Genomic DNA, 23951 nt, shown 5'->3' with positions numbered 1-23951 from the left:
TCTATTAATAAGTTTTTTGTTGTTTTTTTTTAAATATCCACTCCTAAATATTTTTAACTATTTTGTGTAAAACCTGGTCGTTCGTGTATGTTGTCAACAATAACATTGCAGCCAATGCACATGCACTTGTATCGATCGCCACAAAAACAACAATGATCGATTTCACTGCTGTATTTGGAATAAACAAGGGGCGGAGCTTACTGGCGGCAAGATTAAAGCGGGGTCCGCTTCGCGCATGAGTGCGTAAAGCGAACGCCGGGTTCGCTCTAGCGGACCCAGAGCTGACCCCGAGCGAACGCAGAGCGAACCCGAAGCGAACCCAGAGCGTACCCAAAATTTCTGAAAGCGGACCCGTAGCGGACCCCGAGCGAACCCAGAAAGCGAACCCGGGGTGCGCTTTGGGTTCGCTCTGGTGTTAGGTTGTGTCTGGTCGGTACTGTATCTCAAATGAACAAAGTTTGATCCCCCCCCCCCATCGCCACTACAAAAGGAAATAAACTGACTCAGAAACTCTTAATTCAGTGAGGTAAAGGAAATAATGGCATCAGAAAAAGGAAAGATTATTAATCATTTTTAGCCGGGCTCATTGCTCGAAGAGCAATAGCCGGCTTTTGGTACGGTGTTCAACCGGAAATGCTGCTTCCTCACCGCCAAATCAAATACGAGTAAGAATATAGTACGTATGCTCAACCACCTTTGAAGCAATACAAACACTAAAATAAATAAATTTAAGTTAACTACAAAATTCTCTAAACCCAAAAACATTAATGGTAATATACAATCTCCCCTCTTCTTCAATTAAGTATTTGTTCAAAATATGCGAAAGGTTTTCATCAAGTCTCTGTCAACGTCACATTCTATAAATAAAGAACCTTGTGTTATCAGGCTAACACTAAAGCGGGGAGCACGTGACCCGATGCGCACCTTTATGCAAAACTCCCCGCTGAGGACCCGTCTGTGTATAAACGTTTGACCTTGCTGCATCAATGTTTATTTACTTCTGTAAGTGATATCGATGTTAGACCCCGAAACGATATATGTGATAAATTGTTTACGCTGTTAAATTCAAACTGCATTTTATTTAATTTTTTAAACATTTTTCTTATTTATACTATATGCCATAAATATATTTTTGCGTTACATATTCTTCCAGTGTCTTGTTGTTATTCATCTGTTATTATAATGTATGTTTCATGTAAAACGGATTTGTTCACTTTTCCGTAAATGAGCCCGGCTCTCTGTACTTCTGAGTACTTTGATTTCAGTTGAGATGAGATTATATCTTTTAAACATTTTTGAGGTTAATATATTTTTAATCCCCCCTCCCCCGCATCAAACAAAAAATAGTCGCCCCTTTATTTAGCTGTCCTAAATCTATAAAAAAAAATTTAATGATTTTTTTCATTTTAATTTATTATATCTTGACACTTTACACAGTGGTAGTAGATGCAATAAATTAAGAGGTGAACCCCCCCCCCCCCCCCCCAGATGTTACGTCTGAAATGTTAAACGACTGTTGTTCAATATCTTGAAAGACAGAAAACAGTTATATACAACAATTAAGCACATTTTCATTACCTTGCAGTCAGTGTCGAGTGACACACGTAAACAACATCCCGCAATTTCTTTGTTTATTCTTGGCGGAATTTTGTGGCCTTGTAGACTGGTTCCCATACATTGCAAGTGCCCTGAATAAGTCATACGCTTATTGGTTTTGTTTATAAGAGGTAATATCAGTAATATGTCCCGTTCATTTGACAGCCTTTACTTTAAAATACTGAAATATATATTATCATATTATACCGATGTTTTCTACCTCAGTATTATGTAATCCTCTTCATTCAAGTCTTCTCGAATACAAAACGAACGATTTACTTTTAACAGTAACCCAAATATGGCACTGTGTATTCGGTTGAATAGCCAATCATTTCAAATCAAGTTGAGCGGGTCTCATCGAATTTTCTGGTATTTTTGACGAAAATATGCAACCAGTGATCAGTTCATTTAATACCTTTTCATCGACCGGTAGATTTAAGGAGGTTATTGCTTGGAAAACTGCTCGAGCTCCCGGGCTGGCAATTGGCATGCACTGCAGTGCAGGTTTGTTTACGTTTTCCATCTGTTTTCAGCATACATTGTGGAACATTGAAACTGATGAAAGTCAGGAAAAACTACGCTAAATATGTATTTTAGATAAGTAACTTGATAAATTGGGGATAATATTCCATTTTTTTCTGTAAAGGATCATGGGTTAAACAAGATCAAGAAAAAACAATTCTAGGTCACAGTTTTAGAATGTTTATCTGTTTACATTAATGCTAGAAAAAAAAAAATAGAAGCCATGGGGCAATGTTCTTAATAGAGGGCAAGTTAGGTTATATTTTATAGATATTATTTTGTATTCTAAACCATGTCCATTTTTCAAAAACAGGTACAGTGAAATCAATAATGCAGGTTCTTGAAGGAAAAAAGTCATGGATGACAACAATGTATGATTTACCAGACCAAGGGATATCAATGATTTTTGACGGTACTTGTACATATTAGTTTTAAAAAAAATCAATAAATGGTATCATTAAAATGTTACTTAAACAATTATTTACATTATCAATTGCTTGACTTGTTCGGGAGTCAGTATAATTATACATTTCTGTTTTCAAAAAATGTGTTACTACTTTTTCCAGGCTCCATCTACTCAGCTTACTGTGAGAGAGTTAACACCTTATTGACAGATCTTTCAAGAAGAAGAAACACTTGAGAAGGGTTCAATAGTTTAATTTTATAGATGGCAAGTATTGCTTAGACCTAAAGTATTCTTTAATTGTGAAGAAAACAAACATAAGGGTGTTTGGCAATTCATAACTATTAACTGTGATTGTATTGTGTATTTTTAAAATCATTCTTTGGTATGCTTCAAACTCCAAAGTATTTATGAAAACATTGACTATATTTATCCAGATGTATGAAATGTTTATCAAAGTATGAATTCCATTTTAGCATGTTATCTTCAAAATGAGGGACCTGTCGACTTTTACAATTCCAAGATCAGGAAATAATTCATGAGCAGCAACATGCTACTGGGAGAAAGGTACATATATCCTAAACCATAACTAGAGTATCATACTATAACTCGATAAGCAGCAGCTATTGGTCCTTTTGTTACCTGATTACTAAGAAGGAAAATGGAGTTAATTATATGTGTTCAGTAATTATCCATAGATACTGATGCCAGTACTTTTTCACAAATTATCTTGCAAGTAAGACAAACATTTCCAATTCTGCAAAAGTATCTTAGCTAGATAGGTCACGAGAAATCTTATATTACTCTTACATTAGTATATTTTGTAAATAATCCTTTCAAAAGAAAAATTAGGTAATGATAAACAAAGAAATTACAGAGTTATTAAATTTTAATCTTAGGGGTAAGATAAGGGCTAGTGGCCCAGTCCATTTATATTATAAAATAAGTTAATAACAACATGTTCATCTGTTTGTATCTGTCTTATTTAATAAGATTAGCATCGTTTTTTTTGGTAAAAATAAAGGCTGACATTAATGGTTCAAAATATTTTCTTTTTGAGGTTAAAGGTCATGTATGAAATTTTTATTTATTAATATGGTTGCATCTTGTTTCAATTTTCATTAGTCATGATACTGTGAATACTGATATCACAGTTTATTTGAATTTATAACACAGATGCCTATGAAAATATTCATATTCATGTCACTGAAAATATATATATATTTTTTTCTTTGAAGGAAAACAATAGAAGACTGCCTGCATAAGAATAAAAGTTTTGGACTCTGAAAAGGAAGATGTGACAAAATATATATTTGGACAGTTGTTGATTTCCACAGAAATGCATGTTCAGTAACAAGAAAGCAGAGCACAGTTTCATGTCAATTCAAATCTTTAAATTCAAGGATGAACAATTGGTTCTTTATACAAAACAAAATGACATGTTTGAAAAGGATTTTGGTGAAATGTACTCTGTCCTGGATACTTATTTATGTGTATTGGATTTGCAGGATAGACTATGAACAACAGATACTGTCAAGAAATTTGATGTTTTTGATTATATGTTTGTATAAAAATGTTTGGTATAGTAATAAAGAAAGTTTAAGTCAATCTGTTGTTACTTTGTATATTAAGTATGATGTCCAGACTTCTTTTGCAGTTTGAATTTGGAAGGAAAAGCTTATTTATAATATGCACAAGCTTTATTCAGAGGAATGGAAAAAGTAATTATTAACTTTTGTGGCTATTAAAGATGGTATTTAATTAAATTTAAGATTTGTAATTATCAGCTTTAATGAACCCCAAATACTTGGTTTAATGTTTGTAAATATTAACTTTACTTTTTTGTAAAGTCAAGAAAAAGTGGGACATTACATCATATTTAAGTGCATGTAAAGTTAATGTAAAGGTTACCTTTTCCAACTTTGACTTTTTTCAGAAAAGCCAATTAAAGGCATTGTAAATAATAAATTTACATTATCTTTACTTGTTTTGTAAAGCCAAATTTTCATGCAGTGACATTTGAATTAGTTGATTTTTTCACCCTAGCAAAATTAAACTATACCCGGTATATGGGTAGAAAGGCATACTGGACTACTGGAGCGATTACATTTTGAACATTAAATCATTTCAGGCACATGACCTTCAATCTTCATGACTGAAATTAGCTTATATTTATCCTGAATGTCACAAAGATGCATGATTTGAATATTTGTTTAACCAGAAGTTTTTTTTGAGACTGTAGCTCTACTGGTTTGTACTTCTAATAAAGGACAACATAAGTAGCAGTTGGACTTGAAACTTTGCAACAGCAACAAATAGAATAATGATCCTTGATTTGGTCTCTTTTCATGGAACTGTGACTAAAACTAAAGGAGGAGTAGATTTTAAAAGAATTTTACAGAAATTTCTATATTAGTAACCATGGCAACACTGTTCATCAAAATCAAAATCCGATAAAAAAAATTATGTATCTCAGTGTAGTCTACTTGTGTGCCAAGTAACATTGAAATCAGACCAAAACTGTAGGAGGAGTAGCTTTTGTTGACAGACAGACAGACGACCAACACCTTACTATCGCATAAGCTCTTCTGGTCTCTAACCAGTAGAGCTAAAAATCATGAGTTTTTGACAAGGCTTAATGTATTATAGCAATGAACTGGCTGTACATGTAGCTATGGGGCTCATTTTACAGGATCCCTTAGCATGAAAATGCACATTGCAAAAACTGCAAATACATAAAATTGCAAGTTTAACAGAGAGAGTGTTCAAAAGTGTGAACACATCAGTAAATAAAATCCACTTTTTCACAGTGTTGTCCAAATTTCATACAGTTCTTCACTGCAAAAGTTGTTTTTAAACATGCAACACATTTTATACAAATGCTGATTTTGTTTGCCCTAAAATTATACAAATGAATGAACATAACAAAGTTTATGTCTTTTTTAATACCATAAAGTCATAAAAACACAACCAGTATTTAAATGAAGTATTTGACAATGCTCAATTAAGTTCCTTCAACTGCATTTGAAAAATACCAAATGTATCATGTACATGTTACTTTTACAAGAAAATTTAAAGACAGCAACATTATAAAAATTTTTATTAATAAGATGATCTCTAATTTTAAATTGTCAAAAAAACAAAAACAAAAAATAAAAACATGTTTGAAGCTACTACACTGAAAGAAAGCAAAATATATGAAACATTAATTAGTGTCTAGGAAAATCAAGGAGTCCCAAAACTGTCATGAAAAAAACAAGAGGCCCAGGGGCCACATCGCTCACCTGAGCACTCAGGCTAGGAAAAAGCAGAAATCAGTTCAGTCTTGAAAAGTTTTGATATAAAAGTGGTTTGAGGGGGGTGGGGGGGGGGGGTGTTGATTTGAACTTGAATCTATACTTCAAAGGGATGCTTTTGAATTAATTTGACAAATAATAGCTATGCTGTTCTTAAGAAGACAATTTTTATTGATATATCATTTGTATATAAAAATGACCAATCATGGCTTTTTTGTTCTTGAAAAGAAGATTTTTAAAGATTTTTCCAATATATTCCTATGAAAAACTTTGATTGCCCATTGTGGCCCCACCCTACCCCTGGGGGTCATGATTTGAACAAACTTGAATTGACGCTACCTGATGATGCTTTCATATAAATATGACCAATCATGGCTTTGTTGTTCTTGAGAAGAAGATTTTTAAAGAGTTTTCCTATATATTCCTATGTAAAACTTTGATCGCCCATTGTGGCCCCACCTTACCCCCGGGGGTCATGATTTGAACAAACTTGAATCTACACTACCTGAGGATGCTTCCTTATAAGTTTCATATTTTCAAGCACTGTGGTTCTTGAGAAGAAGATTTTTAAATGATGCCATCAATTTTTCACAAATTCATGATTATCTCCCCTTGGAAGATGTTGTGGCCCTTCATTTGAAGAAACTTGAATTCCCTTTACCCAAGGATACTTTGTGGCAAGTTCGGTTGAAATTGGCCCAGTGGTTCTTGTAAAGAAGATGAAAATGTGAAAAGTCTACAACGACGACGACAACGACGACGATAGACAACAGACAAATTTCGATCAGAAAAGTTCACTTGAGCCTTCAGCTCAGGTGAGCTAAAAAACCGTTTGATCCTTTTCCTTTGGAATGCTGTCGACAGCTTGAAGCATCAACTCTGTACCTTGGCATGGTGCAACAGGCCCTATTGTTAAATGTGCTGACATATGTAAAATATTCCTGTACAGTATTGCAAATAGTCCAGTTTCTGAGATACTTGACACTTTAAGGGAGGGTAATCTCCATTTGACAGGATATGTTTTGCATGATTGAACAATTTATGCTGAGATCTTTCATCTTTTGACCAATTTAGATGCACTGATGATATGAATTCAAAATCTGTAAAAGCAATGACAAATTGATGTTTGAATTACAGTTTATAATTGATACTGCAATAATCATAATAATCAAAGAAGACATTTTAGTACAGTAAATTTTCATTTATATCCAAAAGCAAAAGAGCATGTATTTTGATGTTCTAAATGACATTGGGAATTAGGGAATAATTTCAATTTTACAACAAAGGGACCTTGGCAATGCTAGCCTGAATCACCTTTATTTCCTATTTTGTAAGAGATCCAAATGCCTTAAATGGCTACTTCAGTTTAATGCAAACCTGCAAATGATCCAAATATAAAACAAGCTAATTCAGAAAATTGTGGCCCCCACTTATGGAAAAAGATGAGGATGGAAGAACTGGACAAAAAAAAAAACATGTAGATGTTCCCAAATTAAAGTGTTATAGTACATACATGTATAGACAGAATGACAAACGGACAGACCAAAATTAATATCCCCACTTACAGTACAACAAAAAAGGGACAACAAAATAAACTGTTTACATAAAAACACACATACTTGCCTGTACAAGTTATTTATAAATAATTGAAAAACATTTATTGGGGGGGGGGTTGTTGTTGTTACCTACAGGTATTAGGTCATATGTTTTCTGGTCCATGACTTCTTCCATTTTCCTCCACTCTTTGCTCTGTAAAATAATTGAAAAAGCCATGAAGTATATATACCCTTATACATTACAATTAATGCTTAAATGCTAATGCTGAAACATTATGAATGAATCATAATTAAATAATTTGAAAGCTCAAATCTTGAACTATATGGACTGGACTTTTCAGTATATCAGTAAAATATTCAGGCATCTTCACCATTTGGACCTAACTTCACATAAATTGTTCTTTGTTATTTTACTTATCAATATTGTGAATGAGCAGTTACATGTATAGTATCATGATTACAGTAACTTGTATGTATACATTATAAAATGTTAACCACATGTACAAACTCTGGTTCATGTCATTGAACTGCATGATAACAATGTCCACTTAGTTATAGCGAGCGGCGCGAAGCGCCGCTCGTCACTGCGAGCTCTAACGACAACGCCTGGGCGAAGAGAAAATTCGGACTACTGCACATTCATTCAATAGAATTTTTTTCCGCAGTAATTCTGACCCACAATGCATCGCTTCTTGTTCTCGCTGCTAACTTCATTCACGCGGTAACAACAACTAAAATTTCACAAAAAATAAACTCACCTTAATTTAATGGATATTGCATGCAGATAGTAGATTAAACGTTCTTTGTTAAATTATGTGCACTTTTAAACTTTGTTTATGGAAATGCAGCTAACATACGTCATGTGACGTCACAGTCTAGACGTTCCAAATGTCTCGTGCGGTTTGAAGAGGCGGATCTTAAAATGAAGTGAACAATGCGCTCGCCCCAACGGTCGCACCGTCAACATATTATTTTTCAGTGTGGACAGGATACGTATTTGTTAATTTTATTTTTTGAGATATTAAACATTGACATTATCTTTATCATTATGTAGTACCTTAAAAATATTATATTATATTACAGTAAGTGATCACCTGTTTGGTTTGATTCATTTGTTGCCTTGTCAATAGGAACACATTTCTGCTAAAGAATAACATTAATTTTAATATTAACTATATACAATACTTAATAATCCTCATAGTTACATGAATACTTATAACCAGTTATGTACACATAAAATAAAACAGAAATCACACTTGAGATTTTATTTTTAGAACTAATTCAAAATAATATGCAATTGAAATTTTATTTCCAAACAGGATTGGATCATTTACATGTGAAATCTATCAATATGATGAAACTATTGAGTGTAAAAGCCATTCATCAACATTTACTGTAGAATCCTTAATTTATGTGAGTACTAAATATAATTGAATGAGATTTAGAACAAGAATTAACAAGTGGACTGCTGCTCAAGAGTTTTCACTTTTTGCATGTATTTCAGCTATAAAATAATAAAAGCAGGTAATTTTGCTTCATAAGTGAAACTTGATGTATAAGCTACTGAGTGAATTTTAGAAATAATTTGATAAAACTTTTACATATAATTATAAACACACAGTATATGTATATGTACCTTTAAGCTCTTCCTTCAGCTTTACTTCCATACTGATTTTTTAGTGTGTGTTTCTATACATCTTTTGCATATACCTGTAACAATTAGGAATCAAATAAGTTGATAAATATAAATCATTATAGATTGGACATGTAAGTTGTATAAACTTGATATCAATAGGTTTTCACAAACTATAAAGACAAAGTCAGTAAATATTTCCAATTATGATATAACTTTGTGATATTATATTTACATGTATAGGGTTGTCCTTAAGACCTGTGGGGCTGGGGAATTTCTTCACCTATAATGACATAATTCCCCAATTACTCTGGTATTGCCCTCTCAACCCTCGTTAAGGGGAGGAACCCCCAACATGCTTTTTTAAAAAAATCTGTTTCATTTCTTATGGACAACCCAAATATCATGTACATGTACAGTGTCTCTCTGAAAACTTTAAGGTCAGAAATTAAGTTAATTTCAATGGTTTAACAAAATTCCTTAAGTTTTTAATTCCTTGAGGGACACACAAAAACTGCATAATGTTCTTACCAGTTCCAACAGGCAAAACCTCATTCAGCTTGACCCTCTCGGTTAACGGGTTTGCATAATTGCGTCTCCCCTATCAGGTATGGGTGACAACATGTTCTTTTTTTTTCATTTTCCAGTGTAGACCAAGTATATTTCTGTGTTTGACACATACATGTACATGTACACTGATGTAGGTATGTTTACAGAAATTAGACGGTCCAAGTCCCATAACAGCTGCATGGTTCAAGATGGTTAACGATAAGAAGTGTTTCAGGGACAGAAATGTCTTCTGTGCTGCATTTAAAATACCTTGTATATTCAGCTGAATCTATTCAACAAAGCTAGAGATCTTTCATCATAATATTGTCCTCAAATCAACACTTCATCTTTTCGTCTGCCATTAAGACACCATACTTTTAATTCCTTTAAATAAGGAGAGTTCCACTAAGGGAGATAATTTTTCTAATAGTTTCAGCCAACTTCAATCTATTTTTAAATTAGCATAATGTCATTTGCAACCAAATTCCTTTTAACTATATATTGATTTTGAAGGATTTTTGCAATTAAACTGATATTTATAATGTTTTAAGCGTTTCTTGGGTTTTTACAGCATTCTAAAGATACTGGTATTTTAAACACATTGATTAAATCTAATTTTAGACCCCACTTTTACAGAATCAGTGTTGATAAATGAAATTAAATAAAATATTTCTAGTTAGAGCACTTCCTTTAAATGTATTTAATATGTAACATTTGAATAAAAGTGCATTTTTTCCTGCAATTTTTTTCTCTTACTCTATAGGTGTTTTTCACAAATATTTTCATAAAATGTGCTAAAAATAGAATATAGGGCTATAATAGGGATCCCCAAAGGTACCTGACAGTTTTGATACTGGGATTTATTAGAGGACACATGATGCTAATCAGAAACAATAAAATCAGTCAAAATGATCGCAATGCATTTCATAATAAAATTTGGATTTTGCATGGTTTTCTCATAGACACGCATTTATGAAGTTAAATAACCTCGAGATAATGAATTAAGCCTCAATCTATGACATTCAAATTGCTTTCGTTATAAAGAGAAAAGAAAACCATGTTCACAAACTTACAATTAAAAAAATTATATAAAGTTAAATAAATTTTAAAACTGGACAAAAAAGCATTAAATCAACTTAACCTGCTTGACATATTTTAATATTTTTGAAAGTTGGCATGTCATTTGCAATGTTATCCTGCAAAAATGTCAGGACATAAAACTATTAAGGGGAAAATGTATCTTCTTATATTATAATGAATGCAATTATTCAAAATTAGCCTTGTCTAAATCAATCGGACGATATTCTGTCAATATGACAAAATTTGCATACATTGACTGTGCTTTCCCTTATCAGTATAATGGTTTCTGGATTTCCGCGTACATCCCATCCTTTTAGAGAAAAAAAGATGCATAAAATACAGTAAAAATGCATTTAACTCTATAAAAGAGCAGCGCAGCCAAATATACAGAATGCCATGCAGGTTTTTGAAATGAAATATGGAGATTCAAGCTCTGAAGTCAAATCAGAAGCATAGCAAACACGGACTTCTAAAACATCAGAGATAGGATCAGGTGCATGGAAAAGTAAGCATCTCATTTCGACCGGTCACACCTGAAGTGTGCTCCTTGTCATGATTGGGCAAAGGGAGAGTATCCCCAACAATTCAATTTGTTAATAATTATGTTTTTTAACAACTGGTATTTGAGCGTTATAGTCAGCATTTTACTAGATGGTAGATTGAACTTGCTGACAAAGTCATAGTACCGATCATTGAACTTGCGAAATGTGACTTCAAACGAGACTGTTATCCTTGTTTCATCAACGTGTTTGTCAATATCTTGCCTTGTTTTAGAAATTGTTCGTACGTAGAGCATGCTTTTGCGTATCGAATCAACTTTGAGACAAAAACCCATATGTAAATGATAGGGTATATTGTTACACAAGTAAGGGGAGTTGATGATAAAACAATCGAAATCATCGCGTTTCTCATAAAGTTTCGATGTTAGATTACCATTAACCTGTTTCTGGCATCTTTCATATCGAGTTAGAGATGATATATACTTTGTCAAATGTCCTTTCAATCTATTTACACAGAGTAATCTGCGAGGAATCGATGGGTAGAGGCTTCTGACTTTGAATTTTGTGATCCCAGTATAGATGTCGTGAATCTCGCGGAAGAGGTCATTCCTACTCCCGATCCTCCCCACTGGCGTCTGAAATTTCCCTTTAATTAACAGCCATGGGTTTTCAATAATATTAAGATCCGGGCTCTGTGCTGGCTAACTCATGGTAGTAATATTATTTCTGTGAAGGAATTGTTGAGTGCTTCTAGCCCGATGTACGGAAGCATTGTCGTGTGTTGAAATATGTAATTTTCGGTAGGGAAATAACGGACTGTAACTGGCCATAAATTCTCATCAAGGATCTTCTGATACTTCTCAGCATTAATTTTGCCATTTACAAAAGTTCTAGTTCCCACACCGTCCCATGTTACACATCCCCGGATCACCACGTAGTAATATGGCTCGTAGAGCGCTCGCTCCATGATCAGGAGGTCGCAATTTCGAATCTCGGCCGCGACCGACCTAGTCGATAAGAAAATGGGTAGCAACTGTTCCTTCGCCATGCGCTCAGCGGTTTGAATTGAAAGTTGCGGGTCCTTTGGATGAGACCTTAAAAACCGAGGCCTCGTGTCACGGCAGGCATTGGGACGATAAAGATCCCTCACTGCTCAATGGCCCTGAGTGCGGAGTAAAGGTCCAAATTTGAAGCCCTTCACCAGTATGGTGACGTCTCTACACGAGTGAAAAATTCTCGAATGGGATGTAAAAGAACATACAATCAATCAATCATAATATGGCACCGTCTTGGTGGCTCATCAGTCGGTAGTCCATATGAATGAAAAATTCTCGAGAGGGACGTTAAACAATAAACGAACAAACAATCTACACCTGTTTTTTCATACTTAGATCGGTCATGGTAACCTAGTGGTAGGGTGTTCGCTTCGAGATCGGAAGATCCGGTTTCGATTCTCGTTCGCCTCGACGCGTTAAGACACAAGACGTAAACATAGGTAGTGACTGTTTCTTCGTCAAACGCCGGCATTAAAAGTGAAAGTCACAGTTCTTTCGGATGAGACCTTAAAAAACGAGGTCACAGTAAGCGTTGGCACGATAAAGAACCCACACTGCTTAATGGCCCTGAGTGCTGAGTAAAGGTCAAAATTTGGAGCCCTTCACCGGTATATGGTGACGTCTCTGTATGAGTAAAAAAATTCTCGAGCGGGACGTAAAACAATATAAATCAATTAATCCATACTTGGACTCTAAGAAAAAAACTTTTTATAGGAAATGAAAGTATTAGGTCTCTACTTTATATTGATGTTAGAAATGGGACACTGGGACTTGGTCAGTTAATTTGTATATCGGCAGGGCCATTTTACGGATAAAGAAAACCTAGCTATTTGAAGGTTTTAATTACAGTAAAAATAGGCAAACCAATCTCGTCATTTTTTTGTTTGTTAGATATAGTTGATTGAAAAAAATGACGAATAACTGACGAAAATCAATCGATGTCACTTGCCACTTGACTTTATTTGTTTACTGTTCATTATCTTAATCTTTTTAGGTCACCTGAGTCACTCAGGTGACCTATTGCTATCTGTTTACGTCCGTCGTCGTCCGTCGTGCGTTAACTTTTGAACATTTTAAACTTCTTCTCTAGAACCCCTCAACCATTTTCAACCAAATTTGGTATATAGCATTTATGGGTGAAGGGAAACAAAAATTGTGAATTTCAAGGTCCCTGCTCCCCTGGGGCCTGAGGGGTGGGGCTAAAACCACCAAAAATAATGCAATCTTTAAAAATCTTCTTCTTTACTCCTGGACATCAAGCAGTCAAACTGTTGTCATCATTGTAATAAGCATTGAGCCCTCTACCAAAATTGTGAAATTCATGGCCCCAGGGTCAGGGGTTCTGGCCCCAGGGTGGGGCTTTATATAGATCATATAGTGAAAGTGCATTATTTCTTTGAAAATCTTCTCTGCTCCTGGATATTAAAATAAAGTTACTAAGTACATAGTTATGATGACCAAGAGTGCCTCTTCCAAAATTGTGAAATTCATGGCCCCAGGGTCAGGGGTTCTGGTGTTAGGACGAGGCTCTATAGATTATACAGTGAAAAAGCATTATTCTTTGAAAATCTTCCTCTTTGCTCATGGGTATTAAATAAAGTAACGAAGTACATAGTTATGATGAGCAAAAGTGCCTTTTCAAAAATTGTGAAATTCATGGCCCCAGAGTCAGGGGTTCTGGTGTTAGGGCGGGGCTCTATTGATTATATAGTGAAAATGCATTAATTCTTTGAAAATCTTCTTCTCTGCTTCTGGATATTTAATAAAGTAACGAAGTACATAGTTATGATGAGCAAGAGTACCTCTTCCAAAATTGTGAATTTCATGGCCCGAGGGTGAGGGGTTCTGGTGATAGGGCGGGGCTCTATCGACTATATAGTGAAAATGCATTAATTCTTTGAAAATCTCCTCTGCTCCTGGACATTAAGATGATAAACTAAGTACATAGTTATGATGAGGAGGTGGGCCTCTTCCAGAATTTTGAAATTCATGGCCCCAGGGTCAGGGGTTCTGGTGTTAGGGCGGGGCTCTATCGACGATATAGTGAAAATGCATTAATTCTTTGAAAATCGTCTCCTCTGCTCCTGGCCATTAAGGTGATAAACTAAGTACATAGTTATGATGAGGATGTGGGCCTCTTCCAGAATTGTGAAATTCATGGCCCCTGGGTCAAGGGATCTGGTGTTAGTACGGGGCTCTATTGATTATATAGTGAAAATGCATTGATTCTTTGAAAATCTTCTTCTCTGCTACTGGAGATTATTTAAACAAACTAAGTGCTTGGTTATGATGCTTAAGGATGCCTCTTCAAAAATTGTGAATTTCATGGCCCCAGGGTCAGGGGTTCTGGTGTTAGGGCAGGGCTCTATTGATTATATAGTTAAAATGCATTGATTCTTTGAAAATCTTCTTCTCTGCTACTGGAGATTATTTAAACAAACTAAGTGCATGATTATGATAGACAAGGATGCCTCTTCTAAAATTTTTAAATAGATGGCCTCAGTTTTTGGGATTCTTGAGGAGGGGGGGGGGAGGCTCTATTGATTATATCGTGAAAAAGCATTATTTCTATTAATTAATCATTAATTAATCCTGTCTGCTCCTTAGTGTTGAGCTGATAAATAAATTGCTAAGCTATAATGAAAATGGGAGCTTCGTACAGAATTTTTAAATCTTGTGGTCCTAGGGTCAGGGGTTCTGGCATAACGAGGGGGGGGGGGGGGGCTTTTGATAAAAGTGGAAAAGTGTTAATTCTTTAAGTCCATAGTTATGATGATGAGGGTAACTCTTCCAAATTTGTAAATTTCTTGACCCTTGGTCTTGGGTTCTGGTGTTAGGGTAAAGCTTTGCTGAATCTGTTGTGAAAATGCATTGTACCTGTGAAATTCTTCTCTGCTTCTGGGCATATTGGAAGCAAACTGAGTAAAAGTTTAAATGATATGAGTAAGCGTATTTCTACCAGATTTTTAAACATCTGGACCATTCGTCTAAGCATTTTGGTCCTGGGCAGGGCTCTATTAATTTGTATTCTACTGAGAGACGTTATTCCCCTTTTCCATTCACCTTTGATAATTAATCACTGTAAATAATGTATTTGAAAGGTTAATAGAATAAGATAATTATGCAAGAATGTATATCGTATAATTAAAAAAGTACTTTCTTACTTTTAATAATCAGGTAGACCTGTAAGTAATAGATAAATAAAAATGAGACAAAAATAACTTATCTTATTAAAAGTTCTTCAAAGACCATAAGAGAGGTCAAAGCTAGAGGTCTTAATATGGGTTTAAAAATAGTACAGAAGCACTAATAGTTTGTTAATAGTCTGCATGGTGATAGTGTTAAGTGGGGGACAGATTAGAACTTAATTTATGAGTTGATACTGAATACTAGACTAATTATTGTGTTGCTCCTGATCTTCCTACTTCTCTTGCTTTAGGGCAACAATGCTTCATCTATCAGTTGTATTATACTCAGGTGACCTTTAAGGCCCTTGGGCCTCTTGTTTAGTTATTCAAACATACAAGACTAAATGGTAGCATGAATTTTACATTTCCGTTTTTCTCTGTTTTAGCATGTTCACAATCTAGTCCTGACGGAGGGAATGAACAACCAATGAACGTTTTCAGAAATTCTCTAGATTGCAGTTGAGACGTATCCTTTTATGTGTGTATTTAAAAAAGGAACATTAATATGAAGAGAGAAGAACAAGAAAGAAGAGTGTATCTGTGATATATGTTCTTGTATCCGTTCACGAGTTCATTGTTCAGTATTGGACATCTTAGTGTTCCAAAGGCAAAGATAAAGAATCTAAAGTTAGGGACGCCATTATAAAAATCTATTTTTATGGATTTATTGTATTCAAGAAATATACTAGATTCTTCCCTCCAGTCAACAAACTGTTTTAAAATTAGGCTGGTTTATTTTAATCAATAATTAGTCTTTTTTTATAATTGCAGCCAAAACAATAAAATTTAGTCAAACCTGTGTTTAATGAAAATAATGAATTTCAGAAAAAATAGATTTTTTATTGTAAATGCCAAAGTTGTTTCGAATGGTGAAAAAAACTAAGCAATATTAAGCAATGTGTACAGAATTTGTGCAAAAGGTAAATTCATTATATATTCATTAAATTAACAGACGTCAACGCAGAAAACATTTAACATTCTAATATAGCGTATTAATTTATAATCGATTGTGCCATTATACGTTTATGGAAGTATCACACAATTAATATTGATAGTTTATGTACATTAAAGACTATGTTATCTGTGGAATTGCGTAACATGAAGGGTGTCAGCATCTTTCTCTTCATTTATTTTTCATGAATTTTTCATAATATATTTTTCATTTTTTTCACTTTATTTTATAGATTTTAATCCTTTCTTCTCTGTTATAAAATGCTCATTTTTTCCATTAAAAGACTTAGTTGCATGTTTCTCAATTGCTTAAAATGAAAAGCGATTTTGTTTTGCGTTATAGCCGACCAAATCACTGATTTTGTCGATATAAGGTTGGTTTCCAACTTCAGGCGCTTAATTTGTTAGCAAAAAGGAAACCTGCGAAATCTCTTGTCATGGTAATTAACCTGTTACTGGCAAAGACTTCATCGAAAATAAAAAAAAAATAGTGTACTATTTTATTTCTAGTTTATTTCGACTAAAGCGTCTCTAGAACTGTGTCTTTATACCTTATTGAGAGGACAGATCGATTGCAAAGATTTTCTCATAGCGACGATCACATTCTTAATCGGGTTTGGTTAATATAACACTAATTTTAAATAATTTTGCATGCGAACAATTATTATACAGAGCTGGCTGAAAGTACTTTCTTTAACTTTGTGGCAATAAAAAGTGGGTTGAAACACTTACGATAGCTTTTCTCTCTAGGGTCTAGGATGTAAACTTGTACACGTAATTACAATAGCATTATTTGTTCACAAGCAGTTTTCATATTAGATATTACATGCGTGTCAATTGTAAGAATTAGTAAAACAAAACTACAAATTAAACAATTGTAATTTTTGAACTGTTGAGTTTCATTCGGAAATATTTAAGGAAAACGATTTATTGATGAATAGCGTACTAATACCTTCATTTCATGACAAAATGTAATTTGACTGAGCAAACTCTTACTTATTCAGCAGTATCATGCGTAGAACTGTGTCCACGATACAATTTTCAACTATATGAATTCAAGTCGGAAGATGTTTTGTATATTGATAATTATTACTTTTACAAAGTGATGAATAAGGCGAAATGACATTATTCCAATACAATTTCTAAATATGCAACATTATAACATCAAGATGCCTAACCAGACCAACAAAATAAATAAATGTCCACATCTTCAAAAATAATATCGAGACAAGACCATCGTCAGGTATAGTGTTGATTCAATTTTGCTCAAATCATGATCATGGGGTAGGGTAGCGCTCAAACAGGGAGTAAGGATTATACATGGAACCCTATTAGAAATATCGTAATATCTTCTTCTCAAGCAGAGGAAAGCCAAGATTAGCCATAAATACAAAAACATCCAGAGATAGTGTTGATTCAATTTTGTTAAAAGCATGATCATGGGATAGGATGCTGCTAAACTGAAAAATTAATTTTTTACATATAAATAATAAGGGGGAAAATGTTCTGAAGCCATGACGAATGAAAAAAAATAGAAGCATCCTAATGCATGTAGGTTTAAGTTCTTTCAAATCATGACCCTCCTGGGGATGTAGATTGAAACCAATTATATACTAAAAGCTTTCAATATCAAACTGGTATTTACTTTTCTCGAGTCAAAGTGGGACGTTGCCCATGCCACAATTTTGTTTTGAAAAATGTTATTTCACAATTATATGAAAGTGTTATTAAGTGAGGTAAAAACATTTCTAAATCTTTAAAATTAATAGAAATGTCATAATAATCTGTTCTTATTTATATTTTTAAAAAAAGAAAAGATTGCACGGTTCTTGTTAGTATTGCATGAAAGAATACAAGGTTATGAATTTTCTCTACTGTTTTGATGGAAAATTTCTCCAAATAATTCAGACAATTTCAAAATAAATGGTTTACATTCCACATGAAATATTGAGGTTTTTATGGATCGATTGTGTTCAGGCACATCTGCTCTTATCCAACATCTTTAAGATTGGGTATAATAACTTTTCATACAGAATTCATGAGGTTGAAATCAGCTCAGAAACATAATTTGAGTCGAAATGAATCTTATCTAGATATACCTTGATTCAAGCAGTAGCAGTACAAATGACAAAGTTAGACCATGTTCAGCGCTCGCTCAATTATTGGAAGGTCACATGTTCGAAACACGGCCGCGACTAACCTAAATCGATTTTAAGAAAAAAATAGGTAGCAACTGTTCCTTCGCAAAGTGCTCGGCACTTTGAAGTGAAAGTTGCGGGTCCTTCGGATGAGATCTTAAAAACCGAGTGAAGGTAGGCGTTGGCACGATAAAGATCCCTCACTGCTCAATGGCCCTGAGTGCCGAGGAAAGGTCTAAATTTGAAGCCCTTCACCGGTATACGTGGTTACGTCTCCATATGATTGACAAAATCTCGAACGGGACGTAAAACAAGGTACAATCAATCAATAGACCATGTTAATCCTAAAGCAGCCATCTTTCGTTACATTCTAGCATAATATTTGTTGCTTCCTCGTTGTGTATTTCCATGAAATTCTGCTGAAGCTCATGCATTTTCTTACTGGTGAAGACTTCGCCACTGAGTTACTAAAGGACATTTGTTTTCTGCTTCCCGACAACCATTGGGCATACTCGTCTATGATTTAACCATCTTAAACCTCCCTCACGATCTTTAAATTATCCTGCCTGGCAATTTCCTTGTCATTTCTTTACTCATCTGCATGTGCAAGGTGTAATTAAGTACCTGCTTTTTAACTTCATATTTTGTTATGGATATAATATTGAAACTAGCAAATCCTGCTGTACTCTGACATAAGAGGGTGTTGCAGTTCTTTTGTTATTTTCCCTTAAGCTGTAGCAGTTTAAAAGAAAAATTTTAAGTAACAGAAAACGGTCTTAATTTTTTTCAGATACAACAGTATATACAGCACAGTGTAGAACAATATTTGCAAAATGCATATCGACTACCAATTTGCCATTAAAAGAAGTGTAAATTAGTCACATAGCAAAATAAGTCAATTTTTCTGTTTTTCAAATAGGGAATCCCCATTGTTCTGAAAAACTGCCTCCTTGAAACAGAATGAATTTGATATACGCATAAAGAGACAGGAATTTTCTACAAAACTGCCATTTCCGATTTTTGTTTCAAAGAGGCATATTTTTGAAAATCACAAAAATCGAAGAAAAAATATTATCCACCCGAAATGAAAAATGTGTACATAAAATAGCACTCTATACTTCAGTGTCAGAGCTGGTCTAGTGGTAAAGCGTGTGGACTCTATGCCAAGATTCTTTTTACCTGAGAATGGGTTCGAATCCTGGAATGGCTGGTATATTCATTTTTTTCTTGTACACTATAATGGACATACAACGTAACAACTCTCTTATGAGAGAGGGAGAGAATGTCAGAAAGTTGATGGGTAATATTTTAAATAAATGCAGAATTAAAATGTTTTCTTTGATGTTTTGTCTAAAACTAATAAAACAAAGATTGAATGTTATTATTTAGTGGCAATGTCTTAAAAAATCAAGTACTATCATTTAAAATAATTTAATTTATTCATATTCATTTCGTTTTATTATTGTTCTGTTAATTAGTGGCTCAGATTTGACTTGAAACAATAAATTGAAATGACTCAATGGAATTTCTTGGATTTTCCATCAATAGCGTAATTCAATAATAATATGTAATTATTGTACACATTTGTATATATTGAAAAAATATTAACGCACGCTTTTTACAGTACATCTTTCAAAATGATGTGCGAGTCTATTTAGGAAAAACTATCATAATGCATGATATTAACATAAAATGTGAAATGTTTCGTTATAACAAGCTGGGCATACCCGCTGTATAAATAAAGCCATCTACGTAGCATTATGTATATTTAGAGATAACTCTTCATGCGTCGTGGGTATTTAAATGACTTTCTCGATTTAGGGAATAATCACGAGTTTCTGCAACACCCTCTTTGCATGAAAATGGAGGGTAAGAAAATTTGTTTGAAATGTTTCCTTCATATATGGATATTTTACCAGAAAAAGACGTCAATGGTAAGCTAACAACAAAGCTTGATAAACGCAATGACTTCAACTTTTATATCGTCAACTTCCATTACGTATGTAGCAAAATACCATTATCACCTGCATATGGAGTTGATTCTCTCAGTTGATTCAATACGGAAGAGCATGCCTTTCGTACAAACAATTTCTTAAACGAAGTTACTGACAAACAAGTTGATGAAACAAGAATATCAAAAATCTCGTTAAAAGTCATCTTTTCGCAAGTTCTATGGTCGATACAATAACCTTGTTAGCAAATTTAATTTATCATTTAGTCAAATTCCGATGGACGTTTTCCATATGAATCGTTTGGCCATTTTTTATACACTGAATTGTCTACGGATTCTGTCGTTTTTCTTTCTCGACCACGACAAGGAGCTCACGGCGGGTGTGACCGGCTGGCAGGGGATGCTCACTCCTCCATGGCACCTGATCACACCTCTGATGTTTTTCGAGGTCCGTGTTTGCTCTGCTCCCAATTTATATTGTTTAAATGGACTTTGATCTTGAATACTGTTCGTTATCTCCATATTTTACTTTAGAATCTGGCAAAGCTACTGGATATATTCAGATTTTTATTTTGTGTTTATCAAGTTTGCCTGGTAGGCATCAAGATTTAACTAGAAGCTTTGAATGTGCAATTAATAAATGTAAGAATGCACAATAGTTTAATTTTAAAATTTAAGCGGACACCATACATTATTCTCAAGATAAGTATTCTACGGTTTTCCCTGCACTAAGAATGTCTCCAAACATAGAAGTTGAATGTCCCTTGTGTAAAGAAATCCATTGTAAAGAAATCCATTATGGACTGCTCTGCTGTAATCCCGTTTTCATCTCCACAAAGAAGTTTCACTGAGAAGTTGCAAAATGCTTACTGAAATGTGTTAGAATACTGACGACCATTTTAATTGCATGTATTGTCTTTTCGACATTTAGTTTAAGAAATCGATGGTCAAATTGAGTGATCAGAACGAATATTTCACTTCGAGATTCTGAAATACCTAACACCCTTTGCAAATCAGACTCCAAAGGATTTATAGACGCAGATGCTGTAATTTCTTTCACTGCAGTGATTGACGATATCTCAAGAATGTCCAATATGCACGTCATAGCTGAGCACAAGAAAAATAAAAAAGAATATGATTTTTGTTTTCAAAAATTGCATCCAACCCCTCTACTAACCACTATCTCGAAAATTTTCTTAAAGCTTGGTTCGAATCCATATTTATCAAATTTTAATATGCATTATTTTGTCACCCAAGACTTCACATCTTCCAATCTAAAATATATTGTTTTAAAGGACCCTTCAAACATCAAAGAAAAGTTGATTATTGAAATTTATAACAATATATTGTCAAACATTTCCAGTGAAACACTCCTCATGTGAAGTTTAATCATTCCTTTTGAGTTCGTCAAGTGATTGTGAATTAGAGTTGTTTACCCTGTCTTTAAAGAACCTTCATAGGAAAAAGGCCAAAGAGTTAGATCTGGAGAATACCGAGTCTATATTCTTTCCCTTCTTTAAGATATTAATCTGTCCCCAAATATTTCCCCAAACCAGTTTAAAACAAGTGAGATGTTGCTCCAAACAGTTTGTAGATCATCTTCTTCGATAGTTTTCTTGGCAAAGAAGACAGAAATTTGGTAGGACGGGATTTACTGTAGATTTTCAAAATTTTCTTAAAATAAGAGGTTTAATAACTCCTTGACTACCTAATGCAGCCAATACTGTCACCTTTATGGATGAAGAGGTCTTTCTTGGATAAAATCCGGCTTTTCTAATGACAAGTATCGCACATTTTGCTTATTCACTTCACTGTTTAAGTAAAAATGTGCCTCATCCGAGAACCTTTTCTTAAATCGACATTCCCATGCTGAAACATCCATCATGCAGATTCAAGTCAATGTTGTTTGTCTGGACTGAGTTGTTCAAAACAATATTTTGGCCACTGGATAAGTTATCTAATAATTTATTTCTTAATCCAGTGATCAACAACCCACTACTTTTAATATCTATAGCCTTTGCTTACCGAACAAGTGGTTGTTAGCTTCTCTCCAACCCCACCCCCTTCTCTCCTTTAAATTTTATTGACATATTCCGGTAATTTAGCATAGCAAGAAGAGCGTTTACATAGCTTTCACTAAACATTCGATACCAAACCCTCAATACCCAAGTTGTACAGAAAATGTTTATGTGTCTGTATTTATAACTATAAATATATGTACTATATGAATGGACAAGATGAATGCCCACATATTCCGCTCCCATGCCAACCCTCACGTAATGGCGAAGCGATCAACCAACGTTTAAGCGAAGCCGTTGAGAAATGTCACTGCTACTGTTCTTCAACAAACCAAACGTACGTTAACATTAACAATATCTGAGCTCGTGTCCTGTTTACAAAATCAGATTTTGAAGTGATGGTAAAAGAATGTCATTGTCGTTGATTTATAAGAATATTCATGCAAGTTCAAATTATATACATGTAACTGGTTTTATTTTTTGAATAATCAAAGAAATTAAAAATATGAACAATGCAGCTGTGTCTTAGCCCCTTTAATGTCCCTCTCGAGAATTTTCCACTCATATGGAGATGCCAACACTTGCCAGTGAAATTAAGAAAACAAAGTAAACAATGTTTTGTTGAAAACATTTTAATCACTAATACAAGTGGTTTAAAAGAATTTCATAAAAATGACACCTTATCAAGCCAAGAAAACATATGATGCAACAGAAGCGTGTACATGATTATCTATAAAGAAACTGAAAAGAAAGTTCTACATAGAGCTCACAAAGGATTATTTTGTTTGCTAGCTGCACATATGTGTTTTACTTTGTTTTCTTCCAGAAACACATCCTTTTCGTAGCTTGAATTCTCAAAAATAGACTGTCGTAAAAAAATAAAAATTTGGACAATAGTTCATCTCCGATTCTCTGATGTTCAGAAATCCAGGGCAGCTGTTTATCCTATGGGCATGGATAGGGCCACAGCCTTACATTGTCTATGGCGATATCTCCACGATAACCTGATCCTGTCATCCCGTAAATAATCAACTGGTAAGGAAATCCAATTAAAATAAATTAAAATAATGTTTTAACCTTAAGTTAATATTTTCACTCAATTTAAAATTACGGCAATTGATTTAAACTGTCTCAACTGGGATACGTTGTGGTACTAGCAATGATATTTTTTAAAAGGATTTTATTTATTTATTTTTTTTTAGTATGTTATTATACTTAATATCGATTAAAAGTAGGCGAGATATGCACAACATAGCTGTTTATAGATACAACAGTAACATTGAGATGGTGACCATCTCAAACGACCCCGATTTTAGATACTACCGTAACATTAAGAAGGTGACCATCTCAAAGGGCCCCGCTTTTATTATGTTATTCTCACTGAGATAAAGAGGATAAGCAGATGAATGTCTTTGGAGCTCGACTTTAGTTTTTGATTTAGTTTCTACATGTTAGTACTTTCTGGGCGGGGTTTGAGCCAGATTTTAAACAGCTCTGCTAAAACAGTCAGTGTTT

Source organism: Saccostrea echinata, unplaced genomic scaffold (assembly GCF_033153115.1).
Source record: "Saccostrea echinata isolate AGI-Se365-2 ecotype Australia unplaced genomic scaffold, CSIRO_AGI_Sech_v1 ptg000033l, whole genome shotgun sequence".
NCBI classification, from domain to species: Eukaryota; Metazoa; Mollusca; class Bivalvia; order Ostreida; family Ostreidae; genus Saccostrea; species Saccostrea echinata.
The sequence above is the reverse complement of the archived record's forward strand: the minus strand, read 5'-3'. Positions refer to the sequence as shown.